General features: G+C 45.3%; 1 long non-coding RNA gene across 1 annotated transcript; it reads left to right on the forward strand.

Annotated features, from left to right (window-relative positions):
* Window positions 1-893: 893 nt before the first annotated feature.
* Window positions 894-22,257, forward strand: LOC108519078 (uncharacterized). Its single transcript, XR_001882511.1, has 4 exons — window positions 894-1,352; window positions 2,249-2,397; window positions 3,082-3,160; window positions 21,532-22,257. It is a non-coding gene; the product is annotated as an uncharacterized LOC108519078 (long non-coding RNA).
* The last annotated feature ends 232 nt before the right edge of the window (window positions 22,258-22,489 follow it).

Below are 22,489 nucleotides of genomic sequence, written 5' to 3' on the forward strand. Positions count from 1 at the left end.
TGGGAGTGGATGCCACATCTCTCACAAGTGTCTGGGCGATAGCGACGCTGCTGAACCGGGTCCCTGCTGAGTAGGGATGACCTCGGCTGTGGAGCTCCCGCTGACCAAAACCACGTGGTGCTCTTGGGCAAGGGAGCTTCCCTCGCTGACGCTTACTCTCCCATCTGTAAAACAAAACAAAGAAATGCAAAATAAAAACAAGAACTATTTACTTTCCAAGAGCATAGATTTGCTTCTCGGTGTGATACTATTGGTCCGCCTGGCGCTGCCTGGCTCTGCAGCTGCACACCCAGCTCTGGGAACCAGAACGGTAGCTGCAAGGTCTGCTGCCTCTAGGGGTCTCTCAGGGGGTGACCCAGTTTCCTGCTTAACTCCCCTACTGCTTAAGGTTTATAAAGATCATAGTGCAGACCTCTAACAGACTCAAGGGAATACAAAAACCAAAACAAAAAAAACTTCTAATTTTACGGATAAAACTAACTGGAACAAACTGCATTATTTTCATCTGAATTCCTTTCCTCGTGGCTCATTTTGACACGGAGAAAATAAACTGCCATCTACCCCCAAACCAGCTGCTTCCAGTCAGAGCGAATGGATCATGATTTAATGAAGACAGCCATCTGTTACAGGGTAAAAATCCTAATTAAGCAATATATGAATCAGAACAAAATTAGCCATCAGGTCATTAGACTTCTGTAACTGCTGAAAGGAGGGTGGAGTCACTACCACGTGGGGCAGTCCTTCTCCAAGCACCAGACTGCAAGGAGAAACCCATCCCTCCCCTGGAATGCTGCAGCCCAAACAGGAGGGGTTGAAAGATTCTGAGGCGCTGCTAATTGAAATAAATAACCTGCTTTCAGAGAAGCTCTGGTGTCCTACGTAATGAATGTACTTCTTGTCTGTCCAACATGTCAGTTTGACAGATGCTTTCGCACCTAGGAGGACCTGAACCCTCCTCTGCTAACCCCTTGTGTAGGTCTGACGGTGGGAGCTGCAGGTTCGGTGACTCAGTCGAGACCACAGTGGGAAAGGAGCCAAGGCAAGGCCAGCATCCAGGTGTGTGGCCTCCACATCCTGCCACCGACACTGCCTCTTCCTTAGACGAATGTCCCCAAGGAGCGTGTGTTATCCCAAATTAATGAGAGACTCTAATGACTGAGGCTCTTGGCTCTCCAAGATTGGATACCTCTCTGAGCCTTTCTGATGCTAGGGGGATGACTCTAGCACACTGCAAAGCTGCTGGAAGTTTTCTGCACCACACTCTACTTGGCCAGAGGACCAGCTGACTAAAAGACCCTGGCTGCCTTTCATTGCTGTTCCAGTAATGCTGATAGCTCTGCATCCTGCACATAGTAAGTACTCAATAACTAAATGTCGAATGGGTGAAGAATACGTGAATAACCTTGACAAGTCCCTGCATCCCTCTTAACTAACCCTCTGGACTCTAGAGAAAGATATTTAGTTGTTCCCTCTTGTCTATAACGTAAAGCCCTCGATATATCATCTTTATCAAGGCCTTTAAATAGGGACAAGTCGTACCACTAGACAATGCCATCTGCAAACCCACAGGCAAAGAGCAGAAAGATTTCTGCTCCATCCCTTGCCAGCCCTGGGACTCTCCTATGGTCAGAGCTTGGCTAAGGATAAATGGTAGTTCGTCTTTATTTCAGTTTACATGTGGTTTGTTGCTACAGAGGAGGGGAGGTGCATTTTCCTTTATGTCTCCCTACTAATTTGGAAATTGTATCCTTTACTCATTTAGTTACAGAAAGCTCAGTTTTTCTTATTTATGTGTATTTTTTTTTTTGTTTTTTGAGACAGAGTCTCTCTCTGTCGTCCAGGCTGGAGTGCAGTAGTGTGATCTCAGCTCACTGCAACCTTCACCTCCCAGGTTCAAGCAATTCTCCTGCCTCAGCTTCCCAAGTAGCTGGGATTACAGGCACCTGCCACCATGCCCAGCTAATTTTTGTATTTTTAATAGAGACGAGGTTTCGCCATGTTGGCCATGCTGGTCTCGAACTCCTGACTTCCGGTGATCCTCCCACCTCAGCCTCCCAAAATGCTGAGATTACAGGTGTGAGCCACTGTGCCCGGCCATGAATTTTTTATATAATAAAAATATTAACTCTTAGCTGCAAATATTTTTCCTACTATTTTTCTCCTCTCCCCATCCCACCTCCAAGTGCAGAGACTCTAATGACTGAGGCTCTTGGCTCTGCAAGATTGGATGCCTCTCTACGTCTTTCAGATGCTAAGGGGATGACTCTAGCACACTGCAAAGCTGCTGGAAGTTTTCTGCACCACACTCTAGTTGGCCAGAGGACCAGCTGACTAAAAGACCCTGGCTGTCTTTCATTGCTGTTCCAGTAATGCTGATAGCTCTGCATCCTGCACATAGTAGGTACTCAATAACTAAATGTCGAATGGGTGAAGAATACGTGAATAAACTTGACAAGTCAAAATTTGCTGACGTCCCTTCTCCCCATTGTTTTCCCTTGGGCTTGTTTCCAGTGCTGCTATGCTTAGGAAGCCTTTTCTCCCTCCAGATGTTTCATAGATATTCAAGTCTAGTTTTGGTGGTGTACAGATTTTCTCACACTTACCTAACCTCTGTCATCCAGCTGGAATGTATTTTGATATGTGATGTAAGAAGCTTTTCTCTTGGCTCCCTACTTCATTCTCCATGTGATCACAGAGTTCTACACAAGTGCAGGTTAAAGCTGGACACAGTTAGACATTGCTGTGAGCCTGAGTGCATCCTGAGGTTTTTTCTCAGGTATGTTGATTGAAAGTGTCTAACATTAGACGGCCCCAGGAAAGGAAGTCTTAGTTATCTCAGCACAAGTGGAAGAGGAAACAGGACGGGGAGTTAACTATGTTGTCTTTAGGTCCTAAATTTTACTCATTATTGAAATTCAGATCCAGGTCCATTTCTCCTGGGAAGCCTTTCTTGTGATGCAGCCCCAGTCTAGGTTTGATAACTGCCTTTGGGCCCCATAGCGTTGTCTTACCTGCCTATGAGTAATCACATGGGATGGCTGCTCAGTATCGACTTAGCTGATTCTTCTTTGTCCCCCTCAGGGAAGGGACCTTGACTTCTCGTTGATTTGCTGTTGTTTCTCCAGCCCCTGGCACAGCCCTTGCTCGTACCAGGCCCTCAGTAAGTATATGTCTAATCAATGTCCAAACTCATGAATAAATGGCACCTGTGACATTCTCCTGGCCACCCATCATGCATGGTAAGCATCATCTGACACTGTCTCATGAACACTCACACTAACTAGGAGGGCACCGATGACCATTGCATTTACCCACCAGGAAACTGAGGCTCAGAGATGTAAGGAACTTGCCTGCCATTTCTCAGGGCTTTAGTTTATGATGATTCTGCACATCCTCACCTTGTTCAGAAACTGCTTGTTCAGTTGAGGACACTGACGCCCAGGGAGAGGCCCAAGGTCACACTGTCAACATGCTTTTAGGCAGACTCATGCTGCACATGGAACTGGGATGCTTCAGGGATCCCAAAACCCTCATCTCTCGCCTGCTGGGCTTCTAGTGGGCCAGGCCCATGGTCTTGCCTGTGATTGGTTCTCAGAAAATAATGATTAAGCTGTACCGATTTGAACCATGATGCCAACACCTGCTAGTGTGTCTATGAAACTTTCCACTCTTCCAAAACATTCTTGCTTTTACTGTCTTGGATCCATTCATTCTGTCATCCTTGGACACAGATAAAGTCCAAGGCTATCAGCAAAGCACCCTGCAGGGCTGTTTAAATCACTAGGATTCTCAACTACAACTGCGTGTACAAAAGGAGAGGAAATTCCTGACCTTGAAAAATCTGTGTCCACATAATTAATTTTATGTGTCAACTTGATTGGGCCACAGGGTGCCCAGACCTTTGGTCAAATATTATCCGGGGTGCATCCGGGAGGATGTTTCTGGATAACATTTGAATCAGTAGACTTAGTAAAGCAGGTGGGGGACCTCATCCAATCAACTGATGACCTTAAAAGATCAAAAAGTCTGAGTAGGAGGAAACTCCTCCTGCCTGAGTGCTTGGATTGGGACCCTGGTATTTTTTGCCTTTCTGACTTGAACTGAAACTCAGCTCTTCCTGGGTTTTGCACCTGCCTGTCTCCAGCCTGGAATGACACCATCAGTTCTCTTGATTCTCCAGCTTACCAACTGTAGATCTTGGGACTTCTAAGCTTCTGGAAGCATGTGAACTGATTCCTCATAATATTTACACACATATATATCCTGTTAGTTCTGTTTCTCTGGAGAGCCCTGACTAATACGTCCATACAAGGAGATGGTGTCTCCAATATCAATTAGGGGAACATGTGCTTCTCAGGTGACAACTGACTCCCTGTGCTCCATGATTGCTGTTCACAAAGTGTTTCCATGGACATGAAGTTTAGTTTACACAAAAACCTTAGGAAGAAGGAATTGGTATATTCCCATTTACAGATGGGGACATTGAGGCCCAGAAAGCTAAGTTACTTGCCCCTGACTGTATCCATTTTCTAACTCCAGTTCTTTCCGTGCTCTCTTCTGGGGTGTGAGCTGGATTCGTTGTCTTCCTCAGGTGTGGCAGAGCCTCTGGGGAACAGAGCTCTTGGTTCAAAAACTGTCCCAAGATGTAGAAGTGTGATTTTGTACCTGATCCAGTGGACCCAGTTCAGCAGGACAGAAAGTTAGGAAACTGTAACCAGAAGGTTGTGGACTGGCTTCAGGGATGCAAAGGTTCTGCGTGACAACATGGCTCAGGATGCAGCTGAACTTAGCTGCTGAGTTAGAGGAGAGTGAAGATCATTCAGCATAGTAGACATGCAAGAGACTGCAGCAGGAAGGGTGAAAGAAATAGGGAATGGTAGGGACGGTAGCAAACAAGAGGGCATGCATGCTCAAAGACATCCACCTTATTTTACAGAATGAATGCTTGTGTATTAGTCTGTTTTTATACTGCAATAAAAAACTTCTCCAAGACTGGGTAATTTATAAATAAAGGAGGTTTAGTTGACTCACAGTTCCACATGGCTGGGGAGCCCTCAGGAAACTTACAATCACGGAGGCAGGTGAAGGAGAAGCAAGTATCTCCTTCACAAGGCAGCAGGAAAGAGACAGGGAGTGAAGGGGGAAGAGCCCCTAATAAAATCATCAAATCTCATGAGAACTCACTCACTATCATGAGAATAGCATGGGGGAAACTACCCCTATGATCCAATCACCTCCCACCAGGTCCCTCCCTCAACACTTGGGGATTGTGGGGATTACAATTTGAGATGAGATTTGGGTGTGGATGCAGAGCCAAACCATATCAGCTTGCATCCCCCCAAAATTCACAGGGCAAAGCCCTGGCCCCCAGTATGTCTCTGTTTGGAAATAGAGCCTCTAAGGAAGTAATTAAGGTTAAATGAGGTCATGGGTTGGGGGCCCTAATCTAATAGGATTAGTGTCTTTATAAGAAGAGACAGAGCTCATTTATTCTCTCTCTCTTTCTCTCCCTCTCCTATTCCTGCATCCCTTGCATGCACACAGAGAAAAGGCCATGTGAGGACACAGCAAGAAGATGGTCATCTGCAAGCTAGAAAGAGCACCCTCAGCAGAAACCAATCCTACTGTCACCCTGGCCTCAGACTTCCAGTCTCCAGGACTATGAGAAAATAAATCTCTTGCTTAAGCCACTCAATCTGGACTATTTTGTTATGGCAGCCTGAGCTGGCTAATACACATTCCTATTTACAAACAAATAAATAATGTGTGCGGGCTGATTCAGCCAGTGGCAAGTTTGCAGCCTGTAATACTCAAAGGCATTCATGGTCCAGCGTTCAGGTGCCAAAATGCTCTGCAGATAAAGAGGAATGTCCAGGGTTTTGAAGACAACAGCAGGAAGGAACAGCATAGGACCATCTGGCCTGAGGATGTGATCCTGAAAGAATGGGCTTTGTATGTGAAGTTGAAGAAATAGTGGTCTAGGAGGAGCAGCGGGGATTAGGAGGAATTTCAGCCTGTGTCTGCCCCTCCTGTGAGAACAAGCCTGTCAGGAAGTGGCACCCTCAGGGGACAGCAGAGCCTCAGCAGGGAGGATGAAGGGAGCTGAATGAGAGGTTCAGGGTAGAGGAATGATATGGTTTGGCTGTGTCCCCCACAAATCTCATCTTGAATTGTAGCTCCCACAATTCCCACGTTGTTGTGGGAGGGACCCAGTGGAGATCATTGAATCATGGGAGCATTTTCCCCCATACTGTTCTCATGGTAGTAAATGAGTCTTATGAGATCTGATGGTTTTATAATGGGTTTCTGCTTTCTCTCACTCTCTCGTCTGCCACCTTGTAAGCCGTGCCTTTCGCCTTCCACCATGATTGTGAGGCCTCGCCAGCCACGTGGAACCGTGAGTCCATTAAACCTCTTTTTCCTTAGAAATTACCGGGTTTTGGGTATGTCTTTGTTAGCAGCGTGAGAGCAGACTAATACAAAGGGCATTCCTGCTCTACAGCGGGATTCTGGAATGCACAGTGGGGTAAGGGGCAGGTAGGAGAGCAGAGGAAATTTGGGTCAGGGAGCAACATGAGGTGGTAGAAAAAACTGGGTGCCTGGAGGAGTTTCCACTGGGGATGGTGACCAAGCAGGCAGGTTTGAGAGGCATGGAGGACTGACCTGAGCCTGCAGTGGGTAGGTGATCCTACACCAGGGAGGGGCAGCTTCTCCTCTTCCACTTCTGAAACCGCAATCAGATAGAAGGCCACAGTAGGGTCTGGGCCAGGATTGGGTAGGAGGTAGCAGAGTGAACCCAGAGGCAATGTAGGCCTCAGATCCCATCTCTGCAGCACCAATCAGACTCAGGAAGGCCCATGGCAGTGATGGGTCAGCGGTCTGGAGAAAGCAACTTGATTCTAAGGTGCCATCCGGTCTGGGTGAAAGAGAGCAGGTCTGGGTCAGGGAGAGGCAGATTGGAGAGTGGGGCCTGCAGGAGGCAGAGCCCTGATGAACCAGCACCGAATGAATGGATTCCAGAAAAGAGCCCTAGTTTTTTTGTTGCTGGTAGTGATTTCCATTTTTATATGTTAATACCCAATTATGAAACACTTAAAACACATACAGAAAAGTAATTCAACAGCATATTCTCTTTGTAGAAAAATGTTGCAGATATTGTAAAACCTTTGCCTCCCTCTTCCCAGAGGTTACCTCTATATCGAAGTTGTCATGGAGTCTTCCTGCCCAGACTTTCATGATTTAAGGATAAATAGCTAAACAATTGACAGCACTGTCTTATATATTTTTAAATGCACATACATAGTATCAACTACATATACCCTTATAAGTTTTTAAAATCAATGTGCACATACAAATAACCACTGCCAGGCCCAGGGGGTTCTACAGGTGAATGTTTACAGTATTGCAAGGGCTAGGGAATTCCTTGTTGATACCAGTCCTGCCAGTCTTATCAATATACCATCGAGACCCAAGCTGTCCCCTTTGACATTAGAGATGTCTCCAATTACTGAAAAAGCAACGCTCAAGACCTGTTCCAACACAATTGCATTAAGTTACTACCATTCCTGACTCAAGGTCATTATCTAGGCTGTGTCCTCTTCTAGGAACACTTTTTCTGCCGTCCGTATCTAGTGAACTTGCCTATGAAGGACTGTGTCCCTTTCTCATAAATCTCCCTGTCTCCTCTGCCTTTGCCTCATGAGCAAAACTGAACCCTCCTGAGCATGGGGTTCCTGGGATGAGGAACAGAGAGCATTTCTTTCTGGGTTCTTTCCTTGGCATTACCAGGAAAACGTAGGTTCCACAAAGGCCATAGTGGTCCCATTTTCTGAAGGTCAGGGACAACTCCAGGAAAGTGTCTGATTTTGAATTCTGCCTTCGGACACTTTGTTAGACACCTTGTTAACTGCAAAGTGCCTCAGAAGGACACCCGTCCAACAAGGTGAGTGGCATCTTCCCTTCTTAATTGCTTCCTGAAGGCTTTTCTTAACTAGGGCTGCAGACAGATACAGACAACAGCTTCTCGACACCGCGTCAGACCCGCTGAAGTGGGTGACAGGCAGACCCAGTTAGATCATGGTATTTTTAGACCCCAGCTTGCTGGAAACCTTTTCCCCTCACCACCCCCCACCCCTAGTTGTGATGTGTTTCTGATAACCTCTGTTCATGCTGAAGGACTAAAGTGTCTATATCTGTGTGTATAGAAAAAATAGGACATTGAACCCAAAGGAAATTTCTAGGCCATCTTCTTCCACTCTCAGACATCTCAGGTGAGAAAATTGAGCTCAGAGAGGCCTCCTGCCACCAGCCACCTTCCACCCCAACTGCCTGCTTGGTCAACAGAGTGATCTTTCAAAATACAACACTGGCCCTGTCACCTCCCTGTTTAAAATCCTTCAAAAGCTCTCTCTTGCCATCTGGATGAAGTAGGGCCTCTGCTGTCAGTACAAAAGACCCTTATCTGGTCCCTGCATGAATACTTTGCACACTAACTGCCCTTAGTGCACTTCTTCAAGCAAGACACATACCTCCAAACCTCCTTGTGTTTGCTCTTGCTGGTCCTCCTGCCAGGAACTCCATCCCTGCACCTGTTCATTCACCCGTCCTTTCAGACAAAGCTTGAAGGCTGCCTCTTTCTAGAGCTGTTTCCTGACCACATCTCCTGGGATGAATTGGGTGCTCCTTCTCTGTGCCCCTGTGCCATTCAACCCAGTCCACATGATGGCTCTGGTGTTGAAATGTCTGTTTCATGCCTATCTCACCCCTTTAAACTCTGAGCTGTCCAAGGACAAGGACTTGACTTTTCAACTCAGACCTTTGTGTGCTTTTGGCATATTTCACACTCAGAAAAAGTTTGTCCAATAAATGAAATGAGTGGGTGAATGAATGAGGAAAGCCCCTTGTTCAAGGTTTTATACAGGTGAGCACAGAATCAGGATTTCCAGGCCAGTGTGAGTCCCACCACCTTTAATACGTGATTTAAAAACATGCTGACTCGGCCAATAAAGTTATGCCATTGAATGCCTTACTGGGATTTTACCTACATCTTCGAAATATAGAAAAGGCTTTTTAGCCCTAACAGGGCTGTCTTACTGCCCCAGCTTGGCTGGGAGCTCAGCTGTGGAGAGTGGGCAGCTTCAACTGAGGCCATTAAATAGGGCATTACCTAAAGCCATGTGCTGGATAGCATCGGTCACTTAGTTGGTTTTCAAGCTTTAAGGACAGAAATCGCATTATCTTTACGAACCTCAGAGCAGAGTACCCTCTGTTGGTCATATCTGGAATTGCACAGGGTCAAGGTTTGATCCTGTATTTGGTTTGGGACTCAGCAGCTCTGTGAAATCATCCACCCGCTCACTCAATGCATTTTCTCATTCATCCATCTTATAGACATCCATTGAGTGACTTCCATATTCCCACCATTGTACCACAGGTGGGTGTAAATGGTGAATGAGACAGTCACAGCCCTCCACTAATGGTGTTGATAATCTAGTAGGGAAAGCAAAGAATTCAACAATCTATTTCAAGAGTGATGAGTGCTCTTCTAAGTGGAAATTCAGGATGCTGACAGGACACTAACAGGGACATTCAGGATGCTAACAAGGCATGGAGAACTCACCTGGGCGGTGTGGGAAGGTGGGCGGGAGGAAGAAATAACACCTATCCACCCCGCTTCATACTCAACAAGTGGCTGTTGTATGCCAGACATTGCGATGGTTCTGGGAGACAAAAACCAGAGTCTAGTGGGGGAAGGAGAGCAGGAGGCCCCAAAGCAATTATGACAGCAGCAGCAACAAAACAACAGCTATTAGGCAGTGTGCAGCTTTAGCTCATAAGACTCCTGTGCCATAGATGTAGGTCTATACCACAGATGTTAGGTCTGTCTGCATGATGTAGATATTATGATCTTCTTTTTTTTTTTTTTTGAGGCAGAGTTTTGCTCTTATTGCCCAGGCTAGAGTGCAATGGCACAATTTCAGCTCATTGCAGCCTCTGCCTCCCAGGTTCAAGTGATTCTCCTGCCTCAGCCTCCTGAGTAGCTGGGATTATAGGCATGCGCCACCATGCCTGGGTAATTTTTTATATTTTTAGTAGAGATGGGGTTTCTTCATGTTGGCCAGGCTGGTCTCAAACTCCCAACCTTAGGTGATCCATCCGCCTCGGCCCAGCAAAGTGCTGGGATTACAGGCGTGAGTCACCGTGCCCGGCCTATTATGATCCTTTTTAAGGGGAAATAATTTGAACCTCCTGGTTGATTCCACCACATTATGCCCCTCCCACTACATTATCCGGCCTCTCCAAACTGAGTAAGTTCAAAATAGAAGTACATCTGGGGCATGATTTTCACCAAACCCTGTGCTCTGGGGACTGCCATGACTCTTTGCAGGTGAGAGACCCAAGACATGGTGAGGTCAAGGGCCTTGCGCCAGGTCCCACAGCTGTCAGGAGAGAACTGGTCTAGAGTGAACAGTTGGGAAAGAGAGCTGTGCAGTATCACTGCCTGACAGGTGTGTTAGTTTGTTGTGGCATTGCTATAAAGAAATACCTGGGACTGGGTAATGTATGAGAAAAGAGGTTTGGTTGGCTCATGGTTCTGCAGGCTGTACAGGAAGCATGGCAACTTCTGCTTCTGGGGAGGCCTCAGGAAGCTTCCAATCATGACGGAAGGTAAAGGTGCGGTAGGCATATCACATTGTGAAAGCAGGAGCAAGGGAAGTGAGGGGAGGTGCCATACACATTTAAATAACCAGATTTCACAAGAACTCACTCACTATCGCGAGGACAATACCACAGGGGATGGTGCTAAACCATTCATGAGAAATCTGCCCCCATGACCCAATCCCCTCCCACCGGGCCCTACCTCCAACATTGGGGGTTACATTTCAATATGAGATTCCGGTGGGGACACACATCTAAACTATATCACCTAGTGTGTGACCTTTGGGCCAGTGACATTTTCTGTGCCTCAGTTTCTCCACTACCTACCTCATGAGATTGTCTTCAGGAAACAAAACAATACATTTTTAGAGTCGGGCACATTCAGCCTTCAATATATATTATTCATTATTGTTATCACTATCTCTTATGGGGGGACATTTTTCCCCTACTCCTTATGTTTCTTTGTGGAGGGACCTCGACTAGGATGACACCTTGGTTTCTTTCTGCCACACACTCTTCCCCTTATTCGCGCCTCCCCAAGGAAGGTGGCAGCATTTACCGAACTGGTGAGCCTGGGAGAAGGAACTGGGCATGTTGGGATCAGTACCTTCTGGGTCCTCTTTGAGAGCTGGGTAGGCACAGATGTCTGATTCAGAGGTAAAATTTTAGGGACCCCATGCAATTAAGCCACTTGCCCCAACCTTACTTTTTTCAGCGGAGGTTTTGTCTCCCCCTGCCTCATGCCTGTGCCCTTTTCCTGTCATTTATCCTGAACATGGGTGGGGAAGAGAAACTCCAACCTTAGCCAGAAGTGATACCCAGTTTCCTTTCTGCAATTTTTCATTGTGCTTTTGCTGCTTCTAAGGGCTTTGTGTCTCTGGGGTAGAAAAGGAAGAAAACCTTTTTCAGACTGAAGATCTACAGAAGTCTGGACTTGGACTTAGAGTAGACCTCGGAAGCCTGGACAGGACTGTGCAGTAACCAGCCCAATGCTGTGGTTCCTCAGAGGATGGAACTGGGATCCCAGAAAGGCAGGTGGTGAAGAGTGAAGCTGAACGCAGCTCACAGATCCTGCCTGCCAGTCGGGGCCTTACCCCAGAGGTGCTTCCCCTTGACCACCTGGGGGGCTGCAGGCTTTCCTTGGCTTGAATTGGAGGATGGCTCACCTGGCCTCAGACATTTAAACAATAATTAGGTAATTAATGGGAAAGGGGTACTAGTTGTGAGAATGAGCAAGGTGGGGAAGGCAGGGGCCTCAGTCTCCAGGGGTCCAGCTCTCCCAGCCCAGGCCCTGGTGTTCAGGGCAGCCTTGCCTGCTGTGCACAAAAGGAGGTAAGGCCCTCATTGCTATTCAAGCTGTGTTCCTCAGTCTCTCATGATGAAATCCCTGTATAGAAAGTGAAATGGATCTCTGGCTGATCTGAAGCTCCCAGCCCAGGCCTGCCTTGCACCTGACACCAGTCTCAGGGAGTGTGTGGGTGGTACGGCTGCTCTCCTAACAGCAGAGCCCTCCTGAGTCTGGCCCCCACCTACTCTCCAGCTGCTTGCCTGGGCCCTGTGCTCCTACCCACTTCACAGCAGACGTGGGCACCACCAGGGCTCTGCTGCTTTGCTATGCTCTTCTCTCTGTCTGGAGTGCCTTTCCTCCCCCCAGGCCTGGAGAACTTATAATTCACCACCAAGGCTCAATGCAAATGTCATCTTTTTTATAAAAACATTTCTATCCTTCCTTTCTTTGTGGTTTTCCAGCAAGCCTCTAGTATAACAGTTTTCATTTCTTTGAAAACTCTAAGAGTCCTGACCATGTTTAGCTGTGTTTTGTTTGGCCAGCATTGTGATTTTAGAAAACTTAAAGGTAGGTAGAGCTTGTACACTCCAGTTTACCACAGAACCACCACTGCCCTATTGTATGACACCATGTCCATCCGATATTTTGATTTTTCGCCTTGACCCTGGAGGCTTTTGAGCTTGCAATCCCTGTTGAAGGGCCTGGCTCCAGTAGATAGAGTTTTGAAGGAGGTTGTTCATAGAGGTATGCGCCTGTATATTAGGGTTCTCCACAGAAAGAGAACCAGCATGGATATATATTAGAAAACAAGTGTGTGTGTGTGTGTGTGTGTGTGTGTGTGTGTATGTGTGTATGCACAGTTCTTGTGTGAGTGTGTATATCTATATACACACACATATATATAAATTAGGTAATTAATGGGAATATATATTTATATATACATATATACATGAGTTAGGTAATTAATGGGAATATATATATGTGTGCCTATATATATATGTATGTATGTGTATGTGTATGTGTGTGTGTATGTGTGTATAGATATATATTTGGCTCACATGATTATGGAGGGACAAGACCCAAGATGTTAAACTGGCAAACTGGAGACCCAGGAGAGCTGATGGTGTAGTTCCAGCCTGAGTTGGAAGGCCTGGAAACCAGGAGGGCCGATGAGTCCAAAGACCTGTAGGCTTGAGACCAGGAAAGGTCAGTATTTCAGTTTGAGTTCAAAGACAGGAAAAACACAATGTCTTAACTCTAAGGAAGTCAGGCAGGAGGAGCTCCCTCTTCCTCTCAGGCATGTCAGCCCTTTGGTTCTATTCAGGCCTTTGGTTGGACGAGGCCCACCATATTGGGAGGACAGTCTGCTATATTCCATCTACCAATTCAAATGCTGTTGTCATCCAGAGACACACTTACAAACACACCCAGAATAATGTTCGACTGATGTCTGGGCACCTGGTAGACCAATCATGTTGACACATAAAATTAACTGTCACATCCCCTGACATTCCTGATATGATTTTGCTGTGTCCCCCGCCCCCCAAAAAATCTCATCCTGAATTGTAATCCCCTCATGGCAAGGGCAGGACCAGGTGGAGGTAATCAGATCATGGGAGCAGTTTTCCCCATGCTGTCCTCATGACAGTCACTGAGTCCCATGAGATCTGATGGTTTTATGTGTCTGGCATTTCCCCTGCTTGCACTCACTCCATCCTGCAGCCTGTGAAGAAGGTACCTGCTTCTCCTTTGCCTTCTGCCATGATTGTTGTTTCCTGAGGCCTCCCCAACAATGTGGAACTGTGAGTCAGTTAAACCTCTTTCCATTATAAATTACCCAGTCTTGGGTATTTCTTCATAGCAGTGTGAAAACGGACTAATACAATTCCCATCTCCTGGTTATTCAAGCAAACATGAGTCTAGGTATTGTTGTGAAGGAATTTTGCAGATGTAAATGAGATTAGAAATTTGAAGACAGGGAGATTATTCTGGGCCATCTGTATGTGCCCAAGCTAACCACATGAGCCCATAAAAGCAGAGAACCTTCTCTGGCTGGAGACAGAGGTACAGTAGAAGGAGAGAGCCTGGGTCTGAGGACTTGGCACATCATGGCTGATTCTGAGGTGCAAGTGGCCACCACATGCAAGGCCTGGGGAGAGGCCTGTGGGAGCTGAGGGAGACCCCCTGGTCATGGTCAACAAAGAAATAGGGCCTCAGTTCTACCATAGCAAAGGAACTGAGTCAGGTCAATAACCTGAATAAGTGCAATAGTAGGTTCTTCCCCAGAGACTTCAGTAAGCAATGTGGCCCTGATCACCCTTGATTTTAGCTCGGTGTTAGATTTCCAACCAGCAGAAATTGCGAGATAATAAATTTGTGTTATTTTAAGTTGCTCTTTTTGTGGTAATTTGTTATGAAAATAGAAAATGGATGCAGGGAAAGTCCATACCTTCGTCGTCTTTAGCTTCCCTCCCACCTTCTCAAAGCCTGGCACATAGTAGGTGCTTGCCACATGTTTGCCAACAGACTAAATTGAGAGGCAAATCACAAGGGATGAAACTTAGCCCTGCTTCCCCTCAGAGAAAAGACCTTGTGATTCTATTTCTGACTGTATGTGCAGCTCAGGATAGGAGAAGCTGATTGATAGCAAGTTGATGGACAGCCTAATTTAAATCTCCAGTCAGGAAAAACTTCAGTGAATCATTGTTTTCTGCAAAAAATGACACTTCGGTATGTACGTTCCATAATTTGTGGAGATGGGTTCCAGTTTAAAGAGTTCTTTAGTGAAGAAAAAAAAAAAAACATGATTTATCTTCCTAAAGCTTTCTTTTTCTTCTCCTGATGATGACAAATGTCCCCCTCAGGGGATGATGGGATGAAATGCACACCATTGGTCATTGTGACGGAACAGCCCGGACCCCCCAGAACCTTATGGTTTAGGAAGAATGGCATGATGCCCACAAGCAACTGTAGCACAATGCAGAGATGCTGTAGGATGGAGAACAGCAGGGCAGGGAGCACGGGACAGCAGAGAACATCCTGAAACAGGAGACAGAAAACCTGGTGTCCACTCCTCTCTTTGTTGCATAACCTCTGAGTCTCAGCTTCCTTTTTAAATGAATCTCCTGTTTCTTTCAAGCTCTGGGATCAGAAAATATTACCTATGCCAAAGAGTTCTGACCTTGACTCTACTAAGGCTCCCGGAAGGCTCAATCTGACAACATGGTACCTATTCATATGTTATTTTAGCCATAACAGCATGTATGCATGTGTATTAACATTTTAAAAACTTGAATTATAAGCTAAAGTAATTCAAGAATACAGAAACATCAATAGATATTTCCTTGTCACCTCCAAAATCTAACTGGAAAAGACTCTACACATCAACCAGCCAGTGGGTTTTTTTTTTTTTTTTTTTTTTTTTTTGAGACCCGCGAGTCCTTGCTCCTGCCGCCCAGGCTGGAGTGCAGTGGCCGCTCTCCAGCTCACTGCAAGCTCCGCCTGCCTGGGTTCACGCCATTCTCCTGTCTCAGCTCCCGAGTAGCTGGGACTACAGGCGCCCTGCCTCATCGCCCGGCTAGTTTTTTGTATTTTTTTTAGTAGAGACGGGGTTTCCACCGTATTACCAGGATGGTCTCGCATCTCCGATCGTGATCCGCCCGTCTCGGCCTCCCAAAGTGCTGGGATTACAGGCTTGAGCCACCGCGCCCCGCCTCAGCCAGTGGTTTTTTAACAACAGCATTTAATGTTGAGAAACCCCTTCATCCAGTCATCACCCGGCAGCGTTCCCCGGGCACCAAGGAAGAAATGCTTCAAGCTCTCAGGGGCACATTCTGAAAATCCCTGGTCTAGCCTCTTTTGAAAAGAAAGAAACAGGCCCACAGAAGGTCAAATGATTTGTACAAGGTGAATGGCTTAGTCAGGGTTTGGACCCTGGTTACTTGATCCCAAGACCAGTGTCCAATCCATGACACTACTTACCCCATCACGCACAAGGAGGAAGAGAAGAGCGTTGGGTAGGACAGCAACTCAATTTTCATGTTCCTTTTCCCTTCATTCACAGGCAGAAACAGACAGATGAAAATGTGGACTAGGTTTATTATCCCTCAGCATATGTTGGTTTTAATAAGTGTGTTCTTTGTAGATTCATTAATCCACTGTTAGAAACCGAAAATGAGTATTTCAGATGCTTAATGTGATATCCTAGGTGCTCTGAGACTCAAGTTCCCTCCAGAGGGAGTGTTCTTTCATCTTCCTAAATAGTCCGTAATGAAACCTCTGGGTCTGTAATAGGGAATATAGTCCATTATGACTTATTGACAAGATTTTCTAAAAAAAGACCTCATTAAAAAAGTATCCCAAATGATATTACTGAGGCTTAGTCTCTTTATTCCATGATGGCATTTTGAAATGTAACTTTAAATGGTTACTCCTTTATATATAAAAAACAAACAAGAGGGATTTTGACAAAATAGCAATGATCTGATTTTAATGTACATTTTAGCAATACAATTTAAATTATAATGATTTATAATTAAATCCTATATACTGTTAGAATTGTGATGAACCTTAGGTATTATGTAATTTGCATCTGGTTTTAGAAAAGAAGATCCTGAGATAGCAAACGACCTTTCCAGGGTTGTACTGCAAGTTTGGGATATAACCAAAAGAAAAATTCTGCGCTCCTGATTTGCAGACCTATGTGTCATTCACAAAGCTATGCTTCAGAACTGGCCCAGTGCAATTCTAAGTTCACTGTGGTAAAATTACAGCTTTTAAATAGTAATAAGAGAAAAGCAATTCTTTATTTAAGAAAATAAGAAAAAGGCACCCAGGGGAGCAGTGAGGAGCATAGCCTTTGTCATCAGACCCTGTCATCCTGGGGCAGTTACCTACCTCTTGAAGTGTAGCCTTTCTCGTTTGTAGAATGAGGACAAGTTGTCCAACATGTTAAGACTATTGTGAGAATTAAGTGGTCCAAGGTAGGTGAAGTATACAGTACTTGACATGGTAAGCATTATTTATTATTATTATTACCTTGTGAATTTTTGTTTGTTTGTTTGTTTGTTTGTTTTTTGAGATGGAGTCTCGCTCTGTCGACCGGGCTGGAGCGCAGTGGCCGGATCTCAGCTCACTGCAAGCTCCGCCTCCCGGATTTACGCCATTCTCCTGTCTCAGCCTCCTGAGTAGCTGCGACTACAGGCGCCCGCCACCTCGCCTGGCTAGATTTTTGTATTTTTTAGTAGAGACGGGGTTTCACCGTGTTAGCCAGGATGGTGTCGATCTCCTGACCTCGTGATCCGCCCGTCTCGGCCTCCCAAAGTGCTGGGATTATAGGCTTGAGCCACCGCACCCGGCCTTACCTTATGAATTTTTATATATGGTCATATATTGTATACATGAATGCCTTCAGAGAAAGTTGCTTCTCTCTGCTCCAGTTTACGGTAAACTCCTATTTCTCAACCTGTCAAATCTTGGATTTTGTAAACTCTGAGAAAAGCATATATTCCCTTATCACCCAAGACAAACACCCTGTCAGTGAATTATTTTCTGTGTTTGAAATTGGAGGCTAAAAGCTATTTCTAAAGGAACAGAAGAGTTGGCCAACTCACTTCAGCAAACATTTACACAACACCTCTCTTCCATTAGGCTGCATAAAATGCAGAGACAGAAACAGATGTGGTTCCTGCCCTCCAGGGACTCCCAAAATGGTGGTAAAGACAGACATCTTTAAGTGCCTCTACTGTAGGCATTAAGACAAGTGTTCCTCTAGAAGGACAAATAAAGCAATGTAGAACGAGGATATTATGAAGTGAGAGGAATTATTCTGATTAGGACATATAGAAAGATCTTTGAGAAATATGATTTGATTTAACTCTTAAAGGGATGGTAGGTCTTCAACAGGAATTGTAGTAGGCAGCTTTTAAGATGGTCCCCAGTGATTCTTACCCTCTGATATCTACAACCTCATGTAATCCCCTCCCCTTGAGTGACTTGCTCCTAAAAAACAAAGCACTGCATCATTGAGGGGATGTCACTTCCATGATAAAATTACAAAATGTTCTGACTTCTGTCTTGCTAGCAGACTGCTTTCAATGGTGATTTTGAGGAAGCCTCTTATTATAGTGGGGAGGCCTGTGTGCCAAGAAACTGATAAGACAATTTGCACATCCTGAGCTATGAATTTATGGAATAGAAATTAAACTCATGCGACTGGATCATAATGTTTGCAGAGAGATGCAGCAGGATATGAGGTTAGAATGACAGGCTATGGCTAAATTGTGAAGGGCCCTCAATAGCCAGGTAAGGACTATGAACTATATTGGAAGGCGATAGGGAACCACTAAGAATCTTGGAGCAGATGAGTAACTTTATTAGATAGAGTTGCTCTACTGAAGATTAATCTAATGCTGTATGCACAACACATCAAAGGGGGAGAAATTAGAGACAGCTTCCCAGGGGGAGGTTGTGAGGCCCTGAATTCGGACCCTCTGACCAAAGAAACAAACAGCAGCCCAGAAAATACTGTAATAGAATTCTCACTGGTGTTGAAAGTTCTCTCAACACTCCCCAGTTTGTGAGGCAGAAACTCTATCAGGTATTTATTTGACATCCACCTCATTTCCAGTCCACGCACGGTGACAAACTCATATTGGAACTGAAAATAATCACAAGCCTGACTTTGTGAAAATGAAAGGAAATGTTCCCAAGATGGGGAAAGGAGCTGGTAGGGCTGAGTATTTTCTCAGCTTCCTGGAGAAGACCCATTTAAAACTTTAACAAGGGTGCCAGGGTTCCCAGGGTCTGCCTTCTTCACCTTTCCATGTCCTGGCTCCCCACATCCCTAGGCATCCTTGAAGGAGGATTGAAGGGTGTTAGAAACCATTCCAATATTCAAAACAAATCCTACATAGATATCCTTGCAGTTACTCACAATATTCAGCACAGAGAACAAGGATGCCAAATTTCTTTGGTTGGGGCTAGAAGTACAAGCAGTACTGTGTGGCAGTTCTGGATGACCAATTAAAATTCCTGGCTGGATCTGTGCTTTTAATTAATTAAAATGGAAAAAAGAATTAATTGCCACTTCAAAGTTAGAGCATGTTTAGTGGTGGTAGCTTGATATAATGGTCAGTGTAGCAAAATGAAGTCGCTGTGTCGTTGGTCTGCTGTGTGCTCTTGATAAGGGATTCCTCAGTGAGACTCAATTTTTGCTCCCCAGCAGGATGGGGCCAATAATCATTGCCTTTCAGAGTTGTTATTTGGATTGAAGACATAATGTATGCAAGGATCCTGGCACTCAGTAAATGGTGGCTATTTTGAAAATAGTCGGATAGGATATTTATACAATATTCTCGTTAAAGGGGATTGAACTAAGAGGGGGATCTGTCCGTGGTCCTGAAAGGTTGATCACCACTGCTCTTGTTCTTTATGCCAGAGGCACTGGTTCAGCTGACTTCATTTCTCACATGGACTTTTTCTTCAGCCAAGTTTTCTTATGTTTTTCTAACCCTGATGTAATTATTCTTCCATCTTTTTGCTACGGTGATCTTTTAAAGGCACAGATCTAGTAGTCTCATGCCCTTGACAAGGTCCAAACCTCTGCCAAGGCATCTGAGACCCCCAAAATAGAGTACCTCCCTGCCTCTCCACCCTCCTCTCCCAATTCCCATCATATGCTCGTATGTTCAAGCCTGAGGAGGGGGTCATGGGAATCCCCAATTTATAGCCAGTTGGCCAGAAATACGGGAGGCTTGGACTTAAGAGTGGAATCTCAAGTCAGGGCAGTCTTGTGAGATCAGTGTGGGAAAAAAATCTCACATGTTCTGGTGACCAGAGATGTTATGTGTTGATTGTGTGCCTATTATATGCAGTGATTTTTTAAAAGACCAGTGATTAATATAGGAGATTCTATAAAAGCATTCCATGAGGGATCTATTACGTTGACTTAGTTGGACACTAAGAAGTGAATGGACGATAACAACAGCAGAAGGTCTGAGTTCAGGGTTCATTCCACCAGTTCCTAGGTATGTGACCAAGAGCAAGCACCTAGCATGTTTCCAAATGTGAAAACTTGCAATGAAAAAATGCCCTTTTCTATCTACACCAGAATGAGCATGTTTGGGTAGATGCTTCTTACTAAATAAGGCACAAAAGTTACAAGCTACTTATTGGCATAAGATGCTGTGCAAAAATAGTTGAGTTAAAGAAGATAACTCATCAGCCTTTCCCTAATAACCTGCAGACAGAGACACTATCTTCCCCCAAGGGCCAAATGAGAAATATGTTCTTGTTTTCGATATCTCTTTCCCAAACTCCAAACCAAGCCCTGCCATTATACCATGTAAATTCTTCTCCCATATGTCTCCTTCTATTCTAAAACCCCACTCTGAGTGGGGTTGTGACCATCTCCAGCCTGGACTCCTGCAGTGCATGGTCTTCTAATCCAGACCTTCCCAAGCTTTCATGAATGAAGAGTTGGCCCTCTGTATCTATGAGTTCATATATGTGACTTCAACCAACAGCAAACCAAAAATATTTTTAAAAACAACAAAAGTAACAACACAACAATACAAATGATACAAATGTAAAACCAACACAGTAGAGCAACTATTTACATAGCATTTGCATTGTATTAGGGATGTCTGATAAGCAATCCAGAGATGATTTAAAGTATACTGGAGGATGTGCATAGGCTATATGCAAATACTATGTCATTTTATATAAAGTACTTGAGCATTTGTGGATTTTGATATCCTCTGGGGTCCTGGAACCAATCCCTGGTGGACACCGAGGGATGATGGTACACATCACCTGGGATCTTGTTAAAATGCAGACTCTCAGTCAGTAGTTGCCCAGGATGTGTCCTAAGATTCTGCCTGCCTAACAAGGAGGGTCAATACTGCAGTTCCATGGACCACACAGTGAATAGAAAGGCTCTAACTGGGGTCCCTAAATGTAGTCTTACACCTACCACACAACCCATTATCTTCACTGTCCCCAGAGTGATCTTTTCAGGGCATAAAACTGACAGTGTTGTTTCCATGCTTAAGACCTGCTATGAGAAGGCAGATTCAGTGACAGAGTTCTCAAACCTGGCTGCAGATTTCAATCCCTTGGGAAGCTTTAACCAACCAACCAACCTGACAGACAGTACCCAGACCCTAGACCAGACCAATTAAATAAAACTACCCAGAGGTGGGCCCCAGACAAAGATATTTTAAATAACTAACTTCCCAGGTGGGTAAGATGTACAGCCAGGGTTAAGAATCCCTGACTGACAAAGGTCATTTCAGCACAAAAACTTAAGACTCCCCCCATAATTTAACACTCACAATAAACCCAAATAGATTTTCTTATTCCCAGATGAAGAAACAGTGGCCCCAGAGAGTTGAGTGCCTCAGCCCAGGTCATCCAGTCTGTAAGTGCTCCTCATCTGAGACCTGAGACCAAAGCTCTCCGCCACGTGAGGGGTGGAAGAAAAGGCAAAAGTGTGATGTACAGGAGTCCCCAGTGCATCATTTCCCCAGAACATTTCTAATTGTTTTCAGCATCTCTTCTATTTATTCCCCAAACCCCCACAGGCTTTGATGAATTCTGGAGGAGAGAAATTGCCTGGCATTTTCAACCAAGTACTTTGATACTTGAACACAGCAGTGGATGGAAAGTGACAGCACCTTATCAGTCACTGTGTCCCAGCTGCTGTCAGAGCTCCTTCCTCTCTGCCAACAGCGTGGGCTGGGCTCCCTGGCTCACAGAGTTGTGAGCGATGCTTCTGCAAGGAGATGCCACGTCTCAAAGTGCCAGATGCACCTGTTGCAGCTCTCAGCTTTTGTGCACCGTGATATTTATCAGAAGGAAACAATTAAGTCCCCCGGAATCTGGAATCTCCCTTGGAGCTCATGGGGGTAGTAACAAAAATGTATCTGAGCGAGGCATCTGGGCTGGGAACCTGCCTTAGGACGTCCTTCTGTGGGATGGCAATGGGCACTTTACACACATGATCCTGTTTAACACTGAATGCAATGCCAGGAGCTCTATGCTGGATCCTTAAATTGCAGATGACAAAGCTGAGGCTCAGAAAGATGATGTGACTTGCCCAGGGCCATACAGATGGGTCAGGCATGGCCAGAATTAGCCTGAGGTCAGATGCCAAATCTGTGGCCTTTCCAAAGTTAGGCTCCCGGCATCCAGCATGGAGCCCCACGTGGCAAAGGCACTCGATGAACACTTGTTGAGTGAATGAGTCAATGAACGAAGAATGTCTCATGCCATGTTGCCCTGAAAGACAGGTCCCAATCAGCATCTGGGACAAGCAATGTCACTTTTCTTTGCCTCTGTTTTTCAAGAGTAAAGTACCAGTTCTTCAGGATTGGTGTTGGGATGACTGGTAGACATTTATTTTCATTTTTCTTGCCTCAGATGGGTTTAACTTACCGATGTTGCATTCATGTTAAAAGGAAATAGATCCTAGGGACAGAGGCCCAGGAGCTCTTAGCTTCAGGCAAATCCCTTGCCTGCGTTTGGGTTCCTCATCTATGG

The sequence above is a fragment of the Rhinopithecus bieti genome, unplaced genomic scaffold, assembly GCF_001698545.2.
Source record: "Rhinopithecus bieti isolate Rb0 unplaced genomic scaffold, ASM169854v2 scaffold_41913, whole genome shotgun sequence".
Taxonomy (NCBI): domain Eukaryota; kingdom Metazoa; phylum Chordata; class Mammalia; order Primates; family Cercopithecidae; genus Rhinopithecus; species Rhinopithecus bieti.